Genomic DNA, 25351 nt, shown 5'->3' with positions numbered 1-25351 from the left:
AATCTGTTCTTGTACTGGCACACTCATGCACAATGATTCAGATTCACAAACACTCATGACGAGACAGGAAAGTGTTGCAGTCTCAGAGGTATGATAACTGGCGCATATGTTTTCACTCTTAAGTTTTAACACACACAGCTACATTCGGAGTCTACCACCTGACTTTGCGGGGCTCCCTCTCAAGTCACAAGCTGCCTTATTGGCTCTTTCCCCACCTTCCCCCTCACCTCATGTTGTGAAGTTCTGGACCTGAAATCATGCCCATACACCAGACTGAGCCACAGGAGAAGTGGAGGAAGGGAAGGAATGAGGAAAGGGAGACGTAGAGAAAGAGTGTGTCAAGAAGCACATTCTTTCTGCTGAGCGCCATCTGGAAGTAGAAAGGTAGATAAACAATGACATGAGCCACATTCCCATCTCCTTCCAAAAGCCTGAGCAGACACACGCTCATCACAATGCATGAGCGCCATCGCCACTGATCCTGTGCAGCTTGCCAAGCATTGTCAGGGATTGGGTCTTATCAATCGTTGGCCAGATACTGAGCAGAAGCATGAGGCAAACAAAGGGAAGGGGAGAGAACAAAAATGGAGGGGAGCTGCGACAATGTGACACACAAATGAGATGATGGCTGGGTGCCACCCGTCCACACGGCCCGGGCCGACTCAATTTAATCTGGTCAAGTCCGCCCCAAAATCAAAGCAATCTCCTCCAGTGAGCTGACAGAGGAAGGAATCAAACAGCCAATCCCACCCAAAAAGGAAGTTTCTGTGGAATTGAATGAGGGGATATGGGGCTGTGCAGCATTGTGCTAGGCATGCAAACGATTACGACTGGGGAACTCTGCTTTATTTAAAAAAGTCCATTTGCATTCACTCAGCTTTCAAGAGGAGCTTGGGGCCAATGTTAGCTGCTGCTCCTGCTGCTTTTGAATTCTTCACCATATTTTTCAGCCCTTCTGGCTTGCAATATATTACAGTAGTAGACGAAATCTTTATTATCCCTTAAGGGGAAATTGCCCTTGTACTAAGTCAGAGATAATAACAAAAACAATATTCATACAATACAAAAGCGATGAAGACTGGTGAAGAGCAACAGCTGGAGCAACAGCCGGAGGGACACTCCCTGTGGGTACTGCACCTCTTGGGGCCACCCTGTCCTGACAGGGTGCTTAGCGAGTCCTGGGTAAGACAAGAGTGAGATATACAAAGGCTGCAGTGGGAATGACATGAAGAAATGGGCCCAAAATTAAAAAGAGAATATGACAGCCATCCCTTGGGCGGCTTGAGGAGCTGCACCTGTGTGCACCTCGGCTCTCCTCAGTTTAGTTTCTGTCTCCTCAGACTCCTGCCCTCACACACACTCTCACACACCCTCTCACACACCCTCTCTCTCACACACACACACACACACACACACACACACACACACACACACACACACACACACACACACACACACACACACACACACACACACACACACACACACACACACACACACACACACACACACACACACACACTCTGTTGGCACTGGCTGAACAACAGGGGGGAGGGATCAGGTGGCTCTGGCAAGTGGACTGAAAAAGAAGGATTGGGGAGGGGGTTGACAAATGTGACTTGTCAGGTAACATTCACAGATGTGAAGGGATGGAGGGGAAAAAGAGGGAGAAGATAGGTTAAGGGAGGAGAGGTTGTGTGTCAGCTCATGTTGGTTCGTCAGCGAAAGTCTCCTGCCGTGATTGCAGTCAGGAGAGGGGAAAGTGAAAGGCACAGACACTCTGAGAGGGGAGGCATTTAGAGTGGGTCTGTTTGCTCCCAAGGATTCTGATTGAGGAGACAACAAAACACTCTCTGACTGGGACACTTCTCACTAAGATGGCTCTGATCAAACAGAGCAGCGCGCGGCACAGGAAGAGCCCTGGAAGCACTCAAGGGCCTGGAAATTTGGGTCAGACACATGACACATTGATACAATGACTGACGAAACAGGAAGTGAAAGGAGACAAACGGGAGAGCAAATGAAAACAGAAAATAGAAAGAGCATAATCACTTTAAAGTGATTTTGGCCAAATTAATGCCCAATCCTTCAGATGTATTCAGACCTTGATAAATGCCCGCTGTCTCGGCTGTTATTAAACACCAGAGAGACTAGTTGGTCCCTGTGCCAGGCAAAACGAATTAAAGCCAGGCAGATGTGTCTGGACAGTAGTGTGCCACACACACACACACACACACACTTGTTCACTTGCATGCACGCTTACACTAATTCTTCCTCACACACCCACACAGCCTCTAAATGGGGTGTTAACCATGTCCACGGTGCAATCAGCGCCGGCTGATGAGCTGTCGCCATGCTAACTACACCAGGTGAACACAAAACAACAGCATCTCAGAATCAATTTCTAACTTTGGTGTGTTCGACTCCGGAAACTTTTTGTCAGCCAGCGGCCAGACGAGGGAGAAAAACGCCTTTCCCCCTGGTGCCTTATTATCCTCGCCAGTACCAGGCAACATGTTTCGTTTCTGTATTCCCTACCTTCTATGCTGCAGGTGATGATGAGAGTTAGAGCTAACGGCAACCAATTAATCTTTCATGGTGCACGTGCATGTTCTTGCTTTTGTTTGGTCTGCTCTGTGAAACTGCACGAGACTGCAGCTGTACAATGGAGGGCTGGTGACACTTTCATCCTTGTCTTCTTCCTCCTCTTCCTCCCCTCCATGGTTCATTCTGATATTTTGTGAGCCAACAGCTGGGCTTTTCTTTCAATGGCTATTATTACAACAGCCAAAAAGCATGAGAGCTGTCTGTGACTACTGAGGAGGGTTGGGGTGGTGGGCTTCTGTATGTGCGTGTGTTTGTGCGCGTGTGTGGGTTGGGGGGTTCTGCTATTAGATGATAAACATGCAGAGAATCTGTACTCACACACACGTACAGAGGCACATGACATGAGCCAATGCAAGCACCCGTGTTTTATCTTCATTTAGGCTGTCGGCCTCATCCCCTTGTAATCACAGCGATCTACGGTCACAGACCAGCCCCGCTCTCACTGTCTCTCAAAGACACATACACACAGTGGTGACTAATCACCCATCTGGAGCAGCCATTCCCAGGTCCGGATGACAAAGCGTGCATGCCCACAAATATAGGCTAATGCCCCTCTCAACAAAAGGCTTAAGCTGCATTACAGCCAAACAGACAGGTCTAGGGGGCTCTCCCAACATGGCTCAGACAAGCATGGACACGGGAGGAAGCAAGTGACATCACAGATAAGGGTGATGTACTAAGGCTAGCAGCTAGTGGCTACATGGAGCTGACAAGCCTGTACGTGCACTTGATTTCAATAGCAGCTCCCTGAGTCAAGGACAGGGAGAGGGCAGAGCCAAAATAGTAGCAAAAGCCATCTCGATGTGACTGGGCTAGTTTGTGAAAAGCCACGGTGTGCCTCACCTGCAGGGCTTTGCTGAAACCCTCTCGTCGCAAAATATTAGCGTGTTAGCAGTGGCAGGTGCTAGCCACCCCCTCTCAGAGTAGTCCATGGGGTAGGGCTTATCCTGCAAATGCCTCAGCCACTGTGGAAAACTGTTTCCAAGGCAAGCGCTGGATGGCATGATCCAGGTAAGTCTCAGAGCTGTGAGAGGGGCCTGATGCAGCAGCCAAAGCCAGGTTCTGGGTTTGGGATAAGGTTGGATCAGAGCCAGGCTTCATTAGCGAGAAGCGTGTCGGACACAACGGGCAGAACACAACATTTTCTAAGGCGTAGAAGGGACTTGAACGGAGCCGTGGTGAAGAGTGCTCGGCAGCTGTTTCATTCAGGCCTTCTGATAACAACCCCCTGTCCAGATTGGCTACTGCAAACAGGAGTGAGGGCACAAATACAAATCACTTCTTCGATAGCCTACACTGAGCTAAGCAAAAACGAGTGAACTGGCATTCTCTCATTCATTTCTTAGCTGATCAAGCCTCTTGTGGTTCAATGTGCACTGCTCTGAAGAATTTTAATGTGCTGGCGTGCATTTAGATTAATGTGCATCCTTACAAAAGAGCATATGACAGTATGGTTAATAAGCAGAGAACACTTTAGCTATCACGAAGAGCCAGAAGTATGAACAGACAAAGATCTAGCTAATGGCCCCAGCCATATCATTTAGCGTACAGCCCCTAGCCAGACGTAGGATCACACACTGGCTCCAAAGGCGGGGAAGAAGGGACACTTTCATTACTTAAGAGATAACATCCTAAGAATACTTTCTAAGGGATAAGTCTTTGCTTTCAATCCCCACTGTGAATAAGCAAACAACCAGCACATCAATTATGAGTGTGGGAAATGAAAACTCAGGGTTATTTAATTCCCTTTTTCTACTTAGTGCTTGGATAAAACTACAAAACAATGCTGATGAGCAATGTGAGTAACAGATGGAAGCACATGCACTTAACCCCAACAGCACAGGCCTTTAATATTAGGCCTTTAGTTAGTTTAATTTGCAAAAAAAAAGAAGCTACATTTTACTCTCATTTCAATTATAAATCTACGCAACACAAAAGCAATATAAAATACTAGTGGGAAAACATGAAGCCGAGCCTGTGAGTGGTACTTGATCTAAACAATCAGTCACGGATTCAAGTGGTTTTTGCTCTGCGGGCCAACCTATCACATACTGACCATTGCAATCACCAAAAACAACAAGTCTTTACATCTGTGACTGTGGCTCAGTCCCATTAAAAACCCATCACACCCACTACCACCATGTTACGCTTACTGCGCACAAAACCCATTGCTCTAATTGGTTCCACTGCACCCTTTACCCACTCTGGACGGGCCACCTGGCAAAATGCAAACGACTCTGCAGCAGCTGGAAGAGAACCAAAATCTGGTCATGTCTCAGTCAGAATCAAGCCTGACACATTATTCCTAACATTTGGGAAGAAGTGAAAATGCGAGGACTGTTTCAATAAAATAAGGAAAAAGTAGGGATGGAAAAATGAAGAGGTGAGTTGAAACAAAACATTGTTTCATTTCCATCGAGGGCTATGACGCTGTGACTGTGGGCTGATGGCACAACTCCAGATAACAACGCACACTTCATCACCCTACACAAACAGACAGAAATGTGCGGTTGTGAAGCGGATCCGATGTTTCACAGCGACCGCAGTGAGGGCGACAACCATGTCATTACCCCAGCCCGCATCGGAAAAAAGAGAAACCCCAGAGCCCGGTGTTCGGAGACTCACGGGAGACTCCAGAGAGTGTTTGTGTGAGGGTGTTTTGACAATGAGACAAAGATAAACAGAGAGCAGGGGACAAGAGACTGTGGATGTGTATGCAAGTGTGAAAGAATTAAGTACATGGAGATGACTGTGTGCCATCAAGAGTCGACTTTAGTTTGAGCGAGCGCTGTGGAGATGTTTGTCATACCAGAGCGAGGAGCGTGTCTGGACTGGGATGAGACTGAAGGAAAATGTTAGTGGGCCCCTGAGGCTGCCTAAACAAAAAACACACTGCGCTGCTTCAACAGAACACACTCAACGACTGACTTCCAAACTTATGATCTAAAACAAAGCGTAGCTTACAGCCATTCATTAGTATTAAGAAGAAATTTCAAATGAGAGCAGAGGGCAGGGAGAGAAGTTATTTATGGAAAAAGTATGATTTATAAGCAAAACTGAACTAATCATCACCAGTGAGAGACAGTACAAACTCATAATCACTCATAATTGTTTCTTGGTGTGACATGACTGCAGATAAAGGAAAAGTATAATTGATATTCTGAACTAACTTTTGTTAATTAAAGCGCTGATTATTCTGCTAAATAGACTATGACAACAAGTGGCGCTGCACTGCCCTTTGGAAAAGGCTCTTGCAGAGCATTACACTGAATTCCTTTGAGGCCTCTGTTTTGGCAGCGCACTGTTGTCCGGGAATCAGGACGCCCAGTGATGTGTAAACAAACACTGGCAGAGTGATTTGTATACGAGAAAATCCTTAAACCAAGCGCCTTTAATTGTTTTCTCCAATAAATGTCAAGCTTTATTAATTGACCAAACCTGAGAGGGATAGAGACTGGAAGAGGTGAGAGGCAGTGGGAGCTACACGGTAGTGTGTGGACTACAGTGATTTCATCCCTCTCTGCTCTTACAGGACAGAGGACATAGATGCCAAAAACTCAGAAGCCAAATTCACTTCTTTCTCTCTCTCTTCGATGCAAATTAAACATTGTTTGGAAAGTTTGTCTCAGTGGTGTAGCCAGCATTCCCACAAACCCATCTGTTCTCAGTAGTAACTTTCCTTTTTCTTTTGGTTGCCTTAACTGAATATTTTCCACCGTTTGTGATTTTTTTCTTTTTACCAATAACAGAAGAATCTGAAGGCCGTTCCATCATTTTGACAGATTAGAGAACAAAGGGCAATAGGTAAGTAATTCACACGCAATACGAGAACATGGGCCCTGCCTTCAGAATAAGATTAAAATGGACACATGTCATCTGTCCCAGCATAAGGAACAAAAATGGCATTCGCCTTTGGAAAAATCTGCCTTCATTTGGTTGAAGTTAGAGTCCGGTTTACATCAAGCAGACGAGGAGGAAGGTTTGATCTCAGATAGGCTAGAGCAAATCATTGAGTTCAATTAGAAGTGTGTGGTTTGTTCATATATTAATTGTGTATCGACTAATTTCTACTTAGTGTTTAAATGGGTCCTCACTACAAGCAATACATATCCCATCAAATGAAAATCAAAATGACGGTTAATGATTAGAAATGTTTACATTCTTGTTTGTCAAAATGGTGACGCAAGAGAGGAAGTCTAACACAACCTCTGTACTAACCATTCCGATGAGCAATCTACAGTACCATTTCCTGCAGTACACTAATGCAGTAATAATCCATCAGAGACTGAAGCAACCGTTTGTTCCAACGCTGCTTTTGTACAGACAGAGGTTTTTTGAGTCATCACCAAACTTTGGAGCTCCTGTGGGAGTTGTTTGCACCAACTTCTGGCACTGCAGGAAAGATGGAAATTCCCCTATCTCTTAATCTCTGAAAAATACTTGACATGACTTTTCAGGTTTTGGTGACCTAAACGTTTTTTCCCACCTTGGGCAATCTACTATTTAAGGCTATTCAATGGATTTGAACAGCATAATTTTCAATAAAAATTGATTAATGGAAGTGTTCAACTGGTAGTGTAAATATACAATGCACCTCAAAATTGAACCAAGTCCTCCTGTCTGAAACATTTAAGGGGGAAAAACTGCCCTGTAACTACTAAAACATCTGTGGGATGAAGGGCCTGTGCATTAAAAAGGGTGGACATTGCACAAAAGGGGACCTTCTTGAGAGCCAGGTCTGGGTATATAGGGAAGGCGTCTGAAGACAGTACACTTAATGGAAGTGACAGTCAGCAGATACGCGCCAGTCCTCTCCAACCGCAATCGCTCCTGCCACCCTTCTCCTCCGATGGGCCCAGAAGAGAAAGGGAAAATAGAAAAAAAATAATAATAACTGAAACATCATTTCCCCCCCCATCTACTGATTAGATACAATACACTACCACAGTAGGAGAGAGGAAAGGGAGGAGATGGGGGTGAATAGACGGGGAATGCTGCCAGGGCCAACTTTAAGATACCATGGTTATCAGCAAGAGAAGGAGAGGGAGAAACAAAGAGGAAGTTTACAGGCTATGTTTTATCTGAAAGGGCATTAAACTCAGCGGCACACAGGGGATGAGACGGCGAGGGTAAAGAAAAAGACCATTCAGACAAAAAAGGAGAAACTGTCCAAAGCCAGGCTTCAGAAGTGTCCTGTCTCTCTAACTCACAGTCACACACACACTTTGCCCTTGGCTGAAAGTCATCGCAGGTTCACGGTCGCTGGCTTTGATAGGAGTCCGGGCCCTGGAACGAGATACTAACAACCCAGAAAGCTGGTTGTCGGGCTATTGTTGCAGCTTGATATCCAGAGAGAGAAGCTGTCACTGGTATGGAAACTGAATGCGGCCTTTGATAAAACCCTCAAATAGGAATAAAAACAAAACTGGATGTAGGCAGCCCGTTACGCCGTGATAGATAGTCGTAGTAGATAGAGGGGGCTAGACAACGATGACTGGGGTTAAAACTGTGCCCCGGTGTGTTGTCCTCGACTCCTTCAGATGGAGCTGAAGCTTGAGGTGAGAAAGAGTGTTGGCACCCTCCAGGCGTGGGCTAGAGAGGGATGAGAGGCATGTCGATGAGGGGACCCCCCACCTCTCCACAGCCGCCAAGCACAGCACCCAAGCAGCCCGCTGGAGCCCACTAATCAGAGAACTTAGCCACTGACCTCTCCACAGGCTCTATACCTTTTAATGAGATCCATGCCTTTGATTCATCTCGCTGCCTGCAGGGAGACAGATCATGCATAAGCTCTCACACACACACACACACACACACACACACACACACACACACACACAACTTTGCTGTAGATGGACACATTCACATCCACACACCGCTGTGGACACAAAGACAGGGGAGATGTACACAGCTCAAATAATGAACACTGTAATCCACGACGGGCAAGGGCTTTCATGTGTGCACACACATGCACAGATAAAGTGAATACACAACCATGGACCAGAACAAGTACTGCCTGAGAACTAACTGAAGCCAACTAATCAGGACACACAGCGACACACACAGACGTAAGCTGAGCCCAGCTCAAGGACTCAACACCCACCTTGTTAAGAGAAGACCGAGGGAGGTGCAGGTGAGATTACATCCAGACATGCTTGCACACAGATAGAATTGAATTATTGATCAGCCAACAGATTGTGTTATGAGGAATTCATGGATGCATGCCTGGGTTGTCCAGCTCCCTTAGGGTGAGAGACAGACTGTGTGTGTGTGGACTCACTGTACATTTATACATTTGTGTGTACTGTATCCGTTTGTGTATGTGTCTGTGTCTGTGAGGAAGCAGGTTGCCCTGGTCGAGGTTTGAATTATTTTCGGTGGGCGAAGCAGTGAATCGATCACGCTGGCTGGGGTGATGCATACAGAGGGAAGGCCTCACCCTCACTGCGCTGAGAGGGCTTTAACTACTCGCACATTGAGTGGCTTTTTCACTGGCAATCAGACAACAGCACAATCCCCAGCTCTTAATACCACAGACGGAAAGAGAGGAAATGGGATTTTTATTTGTCTGAGCTCCACGGGTGGTCTGCTGCAGCTAATAATGCACTGAAATACAGGGCCTCGCTTAGCTTAGGTTACCCTTGCTAACATCAACACCTGCCAACATGAGGTGCGTGCCGTTAGACAAAGGTATGACTGTATTCTGTCACGAGGCTGTGGCACCTGAAAGCCCATTTTAACCACGAAACCTTTCGTCACTTCATCCATTTTGACCACATAAGGCTTAAACTGGTTCCTCACAAAACTCAGTCTACAGGTCACGCAACTCCGTGACTGAGCTGTTCACCAAAAGATAAAAACAGGAAGAACAGTTCACAAAACAAACATTGTCATGTGATGGACACAATGACCAGGGCTTGTTGGAAGGCGTAACATAGATCCTGAGGATCACAACTCTGAGAACATTAATGAAACAACAAATCACTTAAATCCAGTCTAATCAGCTTCCCCGGACTAAATTCTTTTTTTATCTGTCTACTTGGAATTACAACATATTTAATAATCTTGCTGTTTTTGAGGGGTTGATTACAGGTTGTTTTATTATTCAATGTGCAGAACAGATGCCAGGTTTTAGCAGGCTGCTCAAGGGGGATCATGTTTTGATTTCAAGTCAGAAGGTGTAGAGACACTTAAGAACCTAGTGGGACCAAGATGTGAGTTAATGTTTTCCATTACCCAAAGACCAACTCCATATGACTAATTAAACAAGCGACACGGAGGACTGCATGATGACATCTTGACAACAGACAAACACAGGGAATGGAAGTGAAAGAGAACAGAATCTGGTTCAAAATAAAGACACCATCAAAGAGAGTAGGAGGAGGAGGAGGAGAAAAAGAGACATGTCACTGGAGGTGAATTGTCGATCTCAACAGGGAAGGTTGCAGAGAAATCTTAATGGAGTTCTGGAGTGGTGGATAGATGGCTTCTCCGGCTTGGTCATGCTGCCAGTCAGCACCAGTCCACCAGGAAACAAGTGACGCCACACTGACACGGCCTCTTACACCCCACTTTGCTTCAATCTGTTATTGGAATGCTGCACACTTCTCCACATCCAATTGAAATGGGATGAACGTAGAGGGAAGAATGTCTCCTGGTGAGGCTTGTGTGATTTGGGGATCCAATTTGGCAGTGGGGTTTTTTTTGGTAAACATTGTAACTGCAGCTTGTTGTCAGAGAACGCACACTGGCAAGCAGCATTAGCTTGTTCGCTATGTTGTAAGCAAAGAGACATGGTCTTGCTAATAAGGTTCTCTAACCCCAGCAGCAGATCTACTCCACCTAATGACTGTAATTAAAGAGCCCTGCTCCACCGAGGAATCAATGACGTGGGATCTGCTCAGATGTAGAATAGACGTAGCTACAGTAGAAAGAGGCAACCACAGGGCTGAGTTAAAAAACATACAACCTGAACAAATGGGAGGCTATAGCATGTGTTATGGGGGCTTGTAAATATTTAGGCATTCTTACAGGGCATGTGGCTGCAACTCTGATGTCATATTCTCCCAGGCCTGTCATTTGCTTTAGTTAGAGGCTGGAAACCCCAGTGTGGAGTAACTGTAAACACAGATCTGTGAAAAAGAGGAATACTGGGAAACAGAGTGTCACAGGACAGAAATAAATTGTGCAAAGAGAGTACATTATCTACATGACCATCACATGGCTGTACACAGCCGTACACAGATCAGGAATGAGAAGGGAGGGTGTAGAAAAATGTAGATAGAACATCTATATGATTTGCAGACACCAGCATAAAAATATCTTACAAATATCTTCTTTACGCAAAAAAAGTTTAGAGAGGAAACTAAATCTTGGCAGCTTTAAGGCCGCCCAGATGAGTCAGTGAGGAATAATGCATGTCATCACTGCAGCGTGAATAGGAGAGTGAGGCTGGGGGGCAAGCGCAGGCACCTAAGACATAGAGCTATGATGACACCTCCACAGATCTGCATTTCAGAAGACAGTTCTGAGCCCGAGGCAGGTTTGAAGCACCAGGATTAATATCCACATAGACTACAGACATGCCGAGTAAGAAAAGACAAAGAAGAGAGCGGAAAAAACGATTCAACAAAAAAAGTTAAGGAGCACAAGAGTACGGATAAAGACAGACTCTGTTTTGCTGATAAAGGGAACTAGAGGGTATGTTCAGAAGAGTTAACATAAACAGGAAGTTATAAACACAGGAGCAGTGGGCAATTCCACTCAGCTCTGGTACTAAGGTCATGGTGGGCTGATAAGACATAGCACACATTCCTGTAGATCAAAACAAAGTCATTGTTGGTAGACTCCTACAGGTCTGCCTCAAGCCCACCACAATGCCCCAACTCAACAAGGTCGATGCAAAGGTAAAGTCCTGAGTCATACAAAAACCTTCATGAGTCTGCTTTCCAAAAAAAGAACACAACAAACCATGACAAATCTCAACACCAGACTAAATTATTTTCACTGTGTTATTGCATTTTTGCCATCTACACTTGCTGTCTTTATCGTAGGTTTTATTGGTTTTTGTGCCATTTCTCTACTGCACTTTTATCTCCACTGAGTCGTCTCAGCAGTCGCACTGGGCGGCCACTTCTCCCTTGCGTATCAATAAAGAACTTTAACTTATCTTCAAAAACATTACTGTTACCTTAGAAAATCCCACCTTGTGCTTTAGCAACCTTAAATTTTAGAGACCAGCGGTCAAAATGTCAGCCGCTAAGGTTAAGGCCATATCTCTGGCAGTGTTATTACTGCTTCCCAGAATACTGCCACAGTTAAACAGTCAGTCAGTGTAGAGATGAGAAGCAACAGTGTGTGGCATTTAACTAGATTCTCAGTAACTTTAACAATTCCTGTATGAGCAGATTTTAATAGGTCCCTCTTGGATCATAGGCCACCGAAAGGCCACGATACCCATCTCATTTACCAGACACAAGAACATGATACTGACAGAGAAATTATTAAATTTTCATAATATGATTTCTTGGGGAACTATAATACAGGAACACAACCCAGCCTATATACGGCCTTATCACAGCTTGATGTGGGCACAGTGGAAGAGGTGAATACACCGTGTTAGTGTAACATGCTCCTGAAGGTCGGTCGCATGTGAACTCTGCTTCACAATTTCATTTCACTCACTTAACATTAGATTTAATTTGAAACACATCATGACCAACAACAACTGAGATTTTTTACGGACAAGCACATCGTTCCACCATGAGAATTTGCCTTGACTTTGAATTTTGATTGAAACAGACAACCAAGAGACAGACACTGCAACCTCTAGCAGAGCTGCCACCCCCATGTCCGCTTCCAGCTGCCAGTAGAATTCAGCAGATGCCACCGATAATAAGGACAACATGTGTTTCTTCAAGATCTAATACTGCTATTGCTATTTTAGACCACATTCTGTCAACCAAATTTAAAACGCTGATTTAAAATGTTATTAAAACATAATTATGATGATTTTCAAGACACTTCAAAGTAAATCAAATCTTAATATTATCTCCAAAAAACGTACAAAGTCTAATTTACAAGGTTTAAATGCAACATACCTTATATTATACCAAATTTTTATTATAATCTAAGAATACTAGTTCAATTTTTAAAATGCCGCACTATAACACAAGCACATACGTGGTAGGCAATCCAGAAATATTTCCCTGTATGTATAAATACATAAACAGGTGTCTCTAGCAATATGGAAATTATAGCAGTAACATTTTCATTTTTTTTTTCTATTTTCGTTCATGTGAACAAAAGGGAGAATGTGTATATTTGTATTTTTTAAGAAGCATCTATTGGTATTAATGTTGTTCAGACTTGCAATTTGCAGCAAGTTACTTCCTAGATCCACAAGGATCATTCATCTCTTCCATAGAGTTACACTTGCAAAGACGATCCCTCTTCCTTGGTTCGCCTCTTTATCTCCCCCTTAGCTTTCTCAGGTTGGTGTGACCTTCATCTCCAGCTGTTGCCAGTGCACTGACCCTTCATGCATCTGTCGCCCACCAGTCCTGGCTGAGGCTCACATTCAGTACTTCATAATTAATCGCCCAGTGTGCATGCAAAAAAAAGAAAAGAAGAAGAGGACCAATACTCAATGGCACCTACAAAATTTACATAAATCAAGTGGGCATCAAATTAACTGTAAAGCAGAGGTGATAATTAAAAATGATCTTGGCAGGAGTAAATTGGTCAGCTTGAGGATTAACTGTGAAATGACTCAAACCCTCTGGTTCCCTGGCTAGGATTAAATGGCACTCAAAATAGAGCAACTCTCACTCAAGAGCAAAAAGTGAAGTGACAATAAATACATACAGGTGGAACTAGAATAGTATTTAATAGAGTCCATACCTCAAAGGCCAAACAATCCTACAAATGCTCCACAACTGTAGAAACTGGGAAGAGGTAGTTTGTAAATCTGCACTCAAATTTACAAATGTGAAGATCAAAACAGCATAAATATGTCTATGTTTTTTTTACATCAAGATCCATATATTCCCAAATATGATGCAAAATTGTCATCTCGAAAGGTTGAAGTCTAATGTTGTGGACAGGGTGTGAGATTTCCTTATCCGGTTATAAAGCGGGTCTAGGTGCCGTATTAATAAAAGTATCAAAATACTCAATGCAAAGAGATACGCATAAACCCCATAAGTAGAAGCAGTAGCTTAAAACGTGCCGCCAGGACCTCTGTACGTGTAACTTTGTGATGTCACAACAAAACAGTTACCACCCTCAACTATACCATCCAGCATGCACCAGATGGATCCACCATCCAACCGTGCTGATTGTGGTTTCTACAAGTTTTAACCTGAAATCTATTTCATTTTCATTCTGTCTGTGTAAAGGACTTTTATTAGTCTTCTCTTCTCCACAGGATTCATCTACTGACAGTTGGATGCTGTTGTTTAAGGTTTTCTGTTTAATCAATAATGTTGTTTTATGACTTACACTTGAACTGAATACCAGCTCTTATTATGGCTGTGTATATGGACCGTATACTTGCTTACTCACTGTTAAGTGACAATATTCACTGCCTGGAGTCGGAGCTCCAGAAAAAGGATAAGCTGCTTCATGGCTTTGTCTCTGTAGCTGCTGCCTAGGCAAAGCATATTTTATGCTGCCGTCACGCCACCCCCAGTAGACGTTCCATCAATGCACTAGTCTTAATGTTAGTGCAGCTCTCATCTGCAGTTCTAATCAATCCCATTCAAGACTGAACACTGCATGGGGGCAAAAGAAAAGGTGAACTGCAACTTGTTGTTGTAATCCACTTGCCACTATTGCTGACCCATTTGCCCAGTCACCCACCTCCCTAATGTTTCTGATGGTCCAAGATTCTGGAGTAACGGACACTCCCCTGACTGGTCTCAATGCACACTGTCCCTGTTCTGGTTCCCCTGGAGGGTCAAGGAGCTGACAGTCAGCTGGAGGCAGGGGTAGTGGGCTGCACCACTCCTCTATTGGACTGGGTGCCGCAAAAAAAAAAAAAAAATCACCCTAATGCTGCCAGATGATTCAGGTGTTTGCACTGGAACAAAGCCCCAAGGATTTTTGTTCACATTTGATTGGCTCATCTGAGTACTGAACAAACCATCACCATTTGCTTTTTCTGGTGAGATTAACCAAGCTACAATAGTAAGCAGGGAACCATTCACTATGGTTGGCCTGGCTCTGCAACACCCAGAATTGGAGGCTCTGAGCCATCTTGTGACTAGGTGACCAAACTGATGTTGCTAAAGCTTCAGAGAGAAGCCTGCGTGAGGAGTTGCAAAACTACACTGAACGGTTTTTGGTACTTAAAAACCATGAACATGATTTCCTATCGCTATCAAAACTTCAAGCAAAACACTAGAAAATTGTAAAACATGCTTACTTTCAGGAAAGCTATGAAAGATGCCCAAATCCACCCCTGTGACGAGATCTGTATCAAAATTTAATTGGCTTCTTCCTTTCCCTCCACTTAGATTGGTGCATATCGGTTCAGCAGTTTTTGCGTAATCCTGCTTAAAATAAACTAACCAACAAGACAAAAAAACAACCACATTGGCAGATGTAATATGTGGCTCGACACAAGGTTTCCATTTTTCCCTCAACTATAGTAAGCCTAAGTCCATTTCAAACCCAAATCTCTCTGAGGAAGATATATCAGCAAGCTGCCAAGTCCGGCACAGGCACCCTTAATTTGCACAGAAATGAAACATTGACTCATCTTCAATATATTAAAGTCCGAGAGATCTGCAAGGCATCTTTTCATCATTAAGCAAGGGAGCTGGACTAAACATCGTCCGTTACATTGCACTGATTAAAGCAGGCATGACCAACTTCCCTAAGTGTTTAAATGGATAGCATTTTGAAAGCTATGTGCCAGACTCAATTACCAAAGTATAAAATATACTTGATTCCTGGTCTCTTTTCTCTTGGCAATACAAGCCTGAAGAGGGAAACATCTGACTTAGATTTCCCAGGTTGGGAATCAAGGTGACCCCTCACTCTCATCACTGCTGATATATTTCCAGACACCTGCATCTTTGGTGCTAGGTTGAAATGCCTGGCTGGGTGTGAACTTTTGCCAGTGGTCCGAGAATGTGGGCTTGTTGACAGCGAGCAGGAACTATCAAAAGCCTCTGCAATACTGTGTCTGTGTCAGCCTGTCAGTTCAGCTGCCACAGGGAAGTGAGTGAGAGGAGGCAGACCGAGGCTGATGTCTGTATTGTGTACCCATCACTGGTGTTCCGTCCTCAGCTATCCAACCTCAAGGCTGCTGACAGCCAACACCACTGTTGTTCCCAAAATGCCTTTTGTACAGCGATGAAGATCATGTTTTCATCTGGGATACCACTTTTTTCCCAAACACAACAGCCTACCTCTGTAGACCTTGTATAACATCAACAGTCTCCCTCTCTACCATTTTTAATATGAGGAATCGGATGACTCTGTTCTTGTGCAGGAAACCCTGCCCATAACCTATCAACCGAGCAATTAAGGCTGCTGCCTCCCCATGTGAATCATTTATCTCTTTCAGGAGAGTGAGCATGTTTACAATATTCATCATGTTCCTCTTACTCATGCTACAAGCACAGAGTGTGGGGAAGAGTAAAAGTGGTTAAAGGTAGAGATGAGGGTGTAAGAGAAGCAGTGTAGGCAACAGCCGCATGAGTTGGCAGCAGCGTGGAAAAGAAACTAAGCCGCGATGGGTTGAGAGCACTGTGGTGTCGGTCATGGACATGGGATGAAAGACATTGTGGGTTGAGAAAGTGTCAAGGTTGTTTTAGAGGTAAAAGTACACCCTGCTGAGCTGAACTTGACCATAATGTCCGGCGCTGAAGTGCTTGGCTTGGAAGCCTGCAGACAGACCAAGATAAAACCCTGGATTGCACTGAACTGAAAGCTGCATGAGGTGGTGGGTTGGTGGCAGGCGGGAAGCAGTGCCAAGCTGCTATCTTCTGCCACAGAGCCCATCTCACATCCTGCTGCTGGGGGAGTAAGCATCAGAATTAGCATGATAACACCTCGTGGGTCTGTCATACATCAGCATTGCTATCTCCTATCTCGAGCGCAAAAGAGAGAGGGGGTGTTGAGTGGACAGGGTTTAGTGTGTGAAGTTCACACAACATCACATTGGAGCAAGAGGGTGTGGCCAAGAAAGGAAAGCTGTTGAAGGGATAGTTCAGGACAAGGCCATAAAGTCCAAGGGCACAGGTGGCAGCTAAAAAAACACAGCAGAGATAAGATCAGCAATCCACCTCAGCATGACGTCCCTTCATCATAGTATAATCCTCAGACATGAAAAGACAAGCCTATCTCCAATCTGGAGGAAATCTCTATTCCCCAGATTCTTCAGCTGTCTAATGCCAAGCTGACACGCCCTTCACGCATAAACCCACATTTCCCTGACACGTTTGTATACTTTAGATAAGCAAGAGGAACAAGGTAATGCATATGGATCTTTCTCATGTGCGCCACACCTATTTTTGACCAATAACTTTACAAATTCCATTCCAAAGAAGGGACATTTTAGCCAATGAGTGTCAGCTACTCAGCTTATTAAAGTGACAGCATGTATATCGGGCAGAACAATTTGATAAGGCATTTTATGGGATCCTGTTTTTAAAAAGGAACAGGAACAAAGGAGACTAACATGTCATTTGAGGCACTAACCAACAGCAAACACACAATAAATGTATCAGTTAGTTTAGAGCCATTTTCTGTTTGGACGCTACAGACAGGAGGCATGGGGATTGCTTGTTGCTTATGGGGATTATGGTTTTATTTTCAAAATGAAAATGACAGAAGTCAGTAATCCAATGCAAAGGAAACAAAAGAGACTGGGGATGGGTTCAAATTTATTTGACCTCAATACTCTGAAATGCGGTGCATGCTTCCAGGAGACGACACGGTTTAAACTATCTGAGGAAACTGTGTAAGACTGAAAAGGATGGGATGAACTCTGGCTTTCCCAAAACATGTAGGAGCTTAACAGTCAAGAACTCACTGGCCAATAATTTGCTACCTCCGTTTCTCAGTTGGTCAGAGGTGGTTTTACTGGTTCCAAAAATACTGTCACCACAAAGTTTCATTTGCAGTTGCAGTTGCCCATTACTAAAAAAAGAAGGAAAAAAAGTGGGATTGTGGAAATGCCTACTTTGTTTGTCATGTTTCCATGTTCTTTGTATTGTAGGGTATGAGCTTGAATTGGGCTTTTTTGAGATTGTTTTTCCGAATTCTCCCTCACATGACCTGAATAAGAAATGTCTCCTATTCGCTTGCCCTGAAAAGAGCATCTATGATGAAGAAGTGTGGAACGCTTGTCTTTTCACCCTTGCAGGGAACAGGGGAAAACATTTATCACCGCTCTCCTGCACGCAGATAAGGTGTCTCTATTTATTCAGAGTGGAATAGATAAACCCTGAATGAAGCATTGTGGGGCAGAGAGAGCGGGAGAGAGGAAAAAGAGAAAGAGATGGTGGAAAGAGGGCAAGGAAGCAGATAGGTTTTCAAGTTGCTTGTGTGTGTGTGTGTGTGTCAATGTGAGCAGATGGCATCTGCTGGGAAACCATCCCTGCACAGGCAGGAGACTGGAAGCCGACCCCCTGCTCTTAACCCCCTTCCAGCCACCACCAATACCTCCAGCGGTTGCCTTTCCTGCCTCAACTCGCCCCCCTGCCCGCACTAATCCATTCCCACTCCGGGTCTGTTTGTATAATGTTATTCAATGAGCGTAATCCCTAGGAGATGGAGCATCCTTAGTACAGTAGGTCTGAGCACGAGGGGGGGGCGGAAGATGGCAGCAGACTGCAAATAAAAGGACGATTCAGCGGGATAACAAGGCAATACAGTGGCCTGTTGAGGGCCAGGGACTGAGAGATACCCACTGACAGAACTGCACAGGAGATTCAACAGGGGCATGAATAGTGCTTCTGTCTCCTTGTTCTCCACAAGAGAGACAAGACAGAGAGAGGGAAGAGAAGGGGGGGGAGAGAGACAAACAAACAGGAAGCAAAACCCGCTACTACTCCTGTCTTCTCAGCTGTTGATGTACAATCTACTGTCCAGAGGTGAGGAACACAATTCACGTGCCCGTTCCTCACTGAAATTGGCTCTGAGGAGGGGGGGGGGCAGGCGGCTCCTTGTGGAGCGGCGGGGCAGATGCTGTGGCTGCAGTGCCGCTCGGGTGAAACGCTTGGTTTGGGGTTAGAGCATGACGGTGGAGTTTACAGCAAGTTCGCAAGCATTCAGGCACATGACTACAACTATGAGGAGTTTCAGACATGCATTTCATCATTTCTGATCAATGACACCGCTGTCGATTGAATTGTGCAACACATCCAAGAAGGATCGAATCTTTTCACGTGAGCATTTAATGATCTTGGTTCGTAGTTCACTTCCAGGACACGTGTGGGGAAACAGCTGCAATACTTCGGACTGGTAAACAGATGAATAAACCAGTGACACATAAGCGGTGTTATTTGAGGGTAAGTAACGGCGGTCCTGTGAAGGGTTTCCGCTCCCGTGCTGTATCGGCGGGGCGTAAAATAGGCTATCAAAACTTGATGCTCGTATTTACCGGGGTTTGAAATTGATGGCACGGTTAAACGCGGGAGGAAATAGTCCCGGTCTCACTTTATCGGGGATGCACCAGCTTTTCCCCTGAAACTCACCTTGGAGGAAACCGGGAGCGAAGAGAGGAGTTTAGTTGAGTCCGGACTCTGAAGAAACACGTCCCCCGGAGAAGTGATTAAAAAAAAAAATACAAGTCCGAGAGCAAGTTCACATTTTACTCTCCTCAACACGCCCTGTGAGGGAGTCGGGAAAAAAGGCACTATCCCGGAGGAACCACACGCTACTCTGGGTTTGAACCGAATTGTCAAGTCCTTGTTGGAACGCGATACGGACAAGTCCTCAACAAAAGAGACTCTGGTTCACGGTATCAGGGACTTTCTCCACGCCCAGGTGCCGAGTCACATGGTCATCTCCAGGTGTGTGTGAGTGTGGGTGTGTGTGTGTGTGTGTCTCAGTTTGCATGGACACACCTGTGGGATCCGATTCAGGCTCTGACTGTCATGTAAGAAAAAGCAGGAGGCTGTGCCCAGGCAGGAGGAGGAGGAGGAGGAGGAGGGATCGAGCGAGGCGCGCACTGGAGGAGATCCGACGGCTACATGGATATACTCCCCTCCCACTCCACGCTCTCTCTGCCCGGTTAAAGCCCCGCTGTGTGGAGACAACAAGCGGCGAGTATAGTAGCAGGGAGGGAGGGAGGGGTGATGTGGGGGGGTTGAAAGATGGAGGGATGTGTCTCCTCCTCGTCGGCGCACAGATATATGTCCGCGGGCGGGGGGGCGCGCAGCCCTCAGCCCTCAGCCCCGTGCCGTTGCGCACGAAGTGTGGACCGGATCCAACACCAGACTCGCCTCGGTTCCTGTTTCGCTCCGGGCAAAATAAGAAAAAATAAAGAACAATCACAGCCGCTTAGATTTCAACCACGTTCCCGCCCCTCCACTGTAAACGATACACACTGTTGCATAAGTCTGTCATGTTACACCGTAACAAAGAAGTGGAGTTGACTCGGTTTCAGCAAAAAGAAAAACCACAATGCCATGTGATACAAATCCTGAAATAACAACTCTGCTAACTTGTTGGACCGAGGTTAGATTAAGTAGGGTAAACTTAAAAAGGACACTTCATTCTAAAGTAATATTTAATGATTCTATGTAGGAAACTAACATACATTCACTTTAGATTATACATGCCGACAGTTTAGGAATACTACCCTGCATACATTCTGTTGAGCTGAACTCCAAAATAGCCCAATGTCAGGGAATATGTTACTTACACATATTCTAATACTTATAAAATTGTGTTTGAATTATATTATGCCTGACCTGAATTATGTCAGGTATGTCAGATAGTTGACCTGAGAGGACTGAAGGCCTTTGCAGGAATGCTTTGGAGTGGATATTTTTGTTTTGTGTTCGGAGTTGCCATCCTGTCTCTTGTGATAAGATGAACCTTGAGAGTCTCATGAGGGGAATGGACATTTTGTCAGGACGTACAGTGATTGGTAATAAGAACATGCTTCAATCGTACTTCAAGGTTTTTGCTTAGACTGTAAGATATTCAAGTAAGGACAACTGAGGCTGGTTGAGTTATTCATCATTGTGAACAACTGACTAGAAATCCACCCATCTTCATCAGACATCCACGCAGAACATTTTTCTTCATCACCAAATAAGACTTATCTCACCCGAGACATTTTGACTCATCACAGTATGTAAATCACAAGTGTTAAAAACAACACCAACAATGCCTCCGACTCAGCCTTTTGATGCGTGTCCTCCCCCATTCTCCCTCTCTCTTCATTTCACACTTGCACTGTCATCACAACAAAGGCAAAAAGGCTCCAATATATCTTTAAATTTAGACAATATAATCTGACAGAACTGCACTAGAACTAACAAATGGGCGAATACAAGTCTGTAAAACAGATATTCTGACTAGTATCGATTTCAGTGACACTGCATTGTATTACATTTTACTGTACATTTATGTTACAGTAAGCTAGAAATGCCCCACCTACATGCTGTTGAACTCCCAAATAACCCAATAAGGCTTATCTCACCCCAGACATTTTGAATTTTCACAGTATGAAAAGCCCAACAATGGCTCTGTTGTATTCACGAGTCCTTCCAAATCAAGACAGCATGGCAGCGAGCCAACATCCATAAAACAAGCACCAAGAATCCAAAGGAACTAAATGGAATCCAGCCATTATAACTTTAATTATGTACACCAGCGCTTTTCCAGCTTTGACATGTCAAAAAGTCCTCTGTGAGAAAGACCTGCAGAGGCACAGGGCCGTAGAAATACTGCGGCCATTAATCAAAAATAATTTCCACCACAATGACACGCCAGGCACCAAAAAGATGCCCTATTTTATTTTGACATGTAAGTATAAAAACAGTGTAGTACCACTACAAATATATCAGAATGTGCCCACATAACAAGTTTTATTCACGTGTCACTTGTGTGTAATTGTAGAGTGTAAATTCCTCCTCAGGTCTGTAACCACACCTTCCCACAAACAATGTAGAGGACATGACATCACAGTCCAAGCAGCTACAGCCATTTCAGTGCAGGTGCCCACAACAAATTTTGAAAAAATAATGGGATTTGAAAATAGCCCAGAGCATGTCTATCCTGAAAACAATCCTGTGTTTACTGAGGATAATCAACAGCCGTCACTGTGGACAGCTTACAGCATATGCCTTTGAGAGGATGCACAGTGAAAACTGCTGACAGGGCAGTGTGTCAGTTATCCAGACTAAGACACATTGCTGTCGAGTTTTTATTTATTTTTTATTTATGTCATTTCTGGATCTTTTGAGTAGACCACCATAGTTTCCATTCACAAACGCGACACTGGGGTGGCAGTTGAGTTCTCTGCTAATTTTGTCTTTGCTGACTTAAGACTTTAAAGCTGATTATTATGTAAACCAATAGCATTATCACTGCGTCCACTTTGTCATTTTTAACATTGTTTTATTGTTGGTGTGTTATGATGATGCACAGTACAATGCTTATTATAATTAACTCGACTTTGCCTGTGCCTCTAACATTAAGGTTTCATTTTTTAAAGTTTTTAATTCATGTAAAAGTCTACCAAGAAAAAATAACTGCAACTTATCTGTCATTATGAGCTCTGCACGCAACACATTTGTTATATTTTAAGCTACTGAATGTTATTGCATTTTTCCTGCCGATTAAACAACTACATAAAACATAAATAATCTGTTTGTACTTTATGCTAATGAACACAGATTTGTGTAAAAGGGGAAGGGAATTTGGGGACATTCAAATATTTTCATAAGCAACTGCCCCTTATTCATTTATATTTCACTGAGCCCCCATTTGACATTGTCCTTACAAGAGCTCTATTAGTAGTCATAATAACACAAATTGTTGGTGCGCTAATTGTACTCTGGCTGCTGAATCATTAATCACAAGAAGTATAATTCTGCAGCTCTTAAATCTAGTTAAGTTTAAAATGGTGTAACAATAATTCACTGCTGTGTGTGTGAATGTAACAACCTTTGAATCGAGCCATTTGTGAGGTGATTCTCTTTGAGAATTTTTTTCTATGCTGATTTATGCAGAGAGGCTGAGAGTGTCTTTGATTTCCAATATGTTCCATATGTTTGCAGGTACAACTCAAGCTTGATTGGCTTCATTATCATGCGAGAGGTGGTATGGAAAGCTAATGTTTTTTTCCTCAGAGCCTCATATCAGATACCACTGCAATTTGGCAGCCTGAGTTTATGACTCTGTGTAGTGTCTTGTTGTGTGGCAGGAGTGTCAGTTTTGTTAGTGATTTATGGGCATGCATATGAGGCTGTCTGTTTGGAAAGATGTGCTGCCGTTGCCCGGTGGGCCCCCGGAGCGGCGACTGGAGGTGGTGTTGGTGTGAGTCAATCCCTAACTGCTGACACAGGCTCAGAGCTGGCAAGGATTCACTGAGTAAGATGAGGAGATGGCCTTCACAGGTCCTCACATTGACTGATGAGATCAAGGAGAAAGTAGGCCAAGCCAGACAAGTGTCAGGCAAACAGACACTCAGAGATAGAGTGAGAGAGACAAACACTCCCCGATCACAAATAGAGCTGGGGGAGAGGAAAGTGGTGCCGGTAGAGCCAGGTTGTTTTGGGTCTGAGTTCAATGTGTCCAAAGCTGTTTGTCTAAAGATTAATGAGGCTGCCGATTCTAGGAACATGCTGGCCCAGGGGATGTCGGTAGCCAGGAAAGGCCAAGTCAAGCTCTCCAAACACACTAAAGTGGAATAGAAGTTCACTTTGTCCTCCACTAGATAGGCTGAGTGTGATGACACTTTGATCAATGCATCCCCATACCTTCCCGCAGCTCGTCTTTATGTTGCTTGAATAGTGATGATCTGTTATCATGCCGGTGTCAAACGGTACCATTCATCATGTAGTGTCCCTCAGCTGGTCCAGGCACTAAGATGTTTGACTATCAACACATAATACAACCTAACTTATGATACAGCATTTCGGTTGTCTGTAATTGATGTAGTGGTCACATCAGATTCAAGGTTCAGAGTTCAGTCTAATGTCATGTGGTTACACTGCCCTCTGTAGGTGGCAGATTATATTGTTTCATCAACTCAACCTCATTAACAAAGAGGAAGGTAACACTTCACTCTTAAGTGTCACTATTCAGCATTTAAAAGTAGAGTATATGTATGTATATGTAACACATGGTTTCTAACACATTATATTGTGCCTGTAAGCATTTATAAGGTCAGTTTTTTGCTAACTTTGATAAATTTAATAACTGTTTATGCACTGCCCTCCACTAATGGGATCCCACAGGGGGAGTTATGCTTGTTGTCAAATATATTCATGATTTAATTTCAATCTGCTTACAACTAGTTTACAGTACGTTATAAACCATCTATTTAATATTTCTTTAGTGCTTACAAACGCTAAATTGGGTGACTTATAGTGAGGTGTTGACAACAGGATCAACTGTAAATTATACATTTGAATATCGACTACAGTGTTTAGTGTGTGTACCTCAAAGACAATATACTCGGGGTGGGGGGGGGGTGGCTCAAGTTCGGCTCCGACAGGGCCCTTTGATGCGTGTCATCTCCTATTCTCTCTCCCCATTTCACGCTTGCACTGTCCTGACAACAAAGGCAAAAAGACCCACACATATCCTGAAAAAATATTATCTGACAGAACAGTGCTATAACCGAGAAATAGGTGAATCAACAACTTTGTAAATTACAGATATTAAAAATTGCTCTGATTTCCGTGACACTGTATTGTATTATATTATAGTGTACTAATGGTGTGTCCTTGCCCCAGACATTAATGTTACATGGAGCCGATATCTTCATAGTCACAGGACCCACTGTGATTAGGAAAATGGTGTATTTTTTCACAGACGCAGTTTTTAATTAGTTATGAGCATATCCTCCATTACAATAAGGAATTGTATGTAAGATAAGCAAATGCTTGTTGAGGGCACAAATATATGAGCATCGCCACTGCGATAACTGCAAAAGATGGCATATATAGATGTTACATAAAGTATAACAGTTAGTGGCCTTTTGGAGGTATTTGGTATTTTTTCACTATACGGCAGGCTTATGCAAACTTCATGCATTAATTCCTCTCACATGACCTTCACAGATGAAGTTGTGTTAATCATATGCCATTCGGTAAATAACTTAACACCAGTTAATCTTGGCTATAATTCAAATATACATAATTGTACCAACACTGCATTCATTTTTAATGCAGGTGTCAAGCTTGGAAATTTAAATGTCCCACGCTCTCAGGATAATTATTCTACACATTCTTGCGCTTTTGCTTTGCAAGTGTGTTGTAATCATTTATCTGCTTTTTTATTTCTTCTGTCATTAGGTGAAAGTTGCCAGATTCTGTTGCAGCAAATCTAAACATGCAGAAATACCTAATAGTGCAGTTCACAGACACAGGACACTGTCATGGGGGTGAATGATGGAGGTGTGAGGAAAGATTACACAGGGACGTTACGTAAACCATAAACATGATGACTGGCTCCCTGACCCATGTTCATGTGCCTATAGCTGTCAATATGACGTAAGGGGAGAGATGTGTGAACAACTGAGCTATATGGCTACTGGATGCGG

The 25351-nt window shown here is 44.0% G+C and overlaps 1 protein-coding gene across 1 annotated transcript in view; it reads right to left on the bottom strand.

The window, feature by feature from the left end:
• The window catches only part of plxnb2b (plexin b2b), a 130926-nt gene extending 111096 nt beyond the window's left edge, over window positions 1-19830 (bottom strand). Inside the window, exon 1 of the mRNA XM_035156778.2 lies at window positions 19320-19830. The gene's annotated coding sequence lies outside the window, so the exon portion shown is untranslated. The remainder of the gene's footprint in view (window positions 1-19319) is intronic.
• Window positions 19831-25351: the final 5521 nt, after the last annotated feature.

This window comes from Hippoglossus stenolepis, chromosome 5, assembly GCF_022539355.2.
Source record: "Hippoglossus stenolepis isolate QCI-W04-F060 chromosome 5, HSTE1.2, whole genome shotgun sequence".
NCBI lineage: Eukaryota > Metazoa > Chordata > Actinopteri > Pleuronectiformes > Pleuronectidae > Hippoglossus > Hippoglossus stenolepis.
The sequence above is the reverse complement of the archived record's forward strand: the minus strand, read 5'-3'. Positions and strand labels throughout refer to the sequence as shown.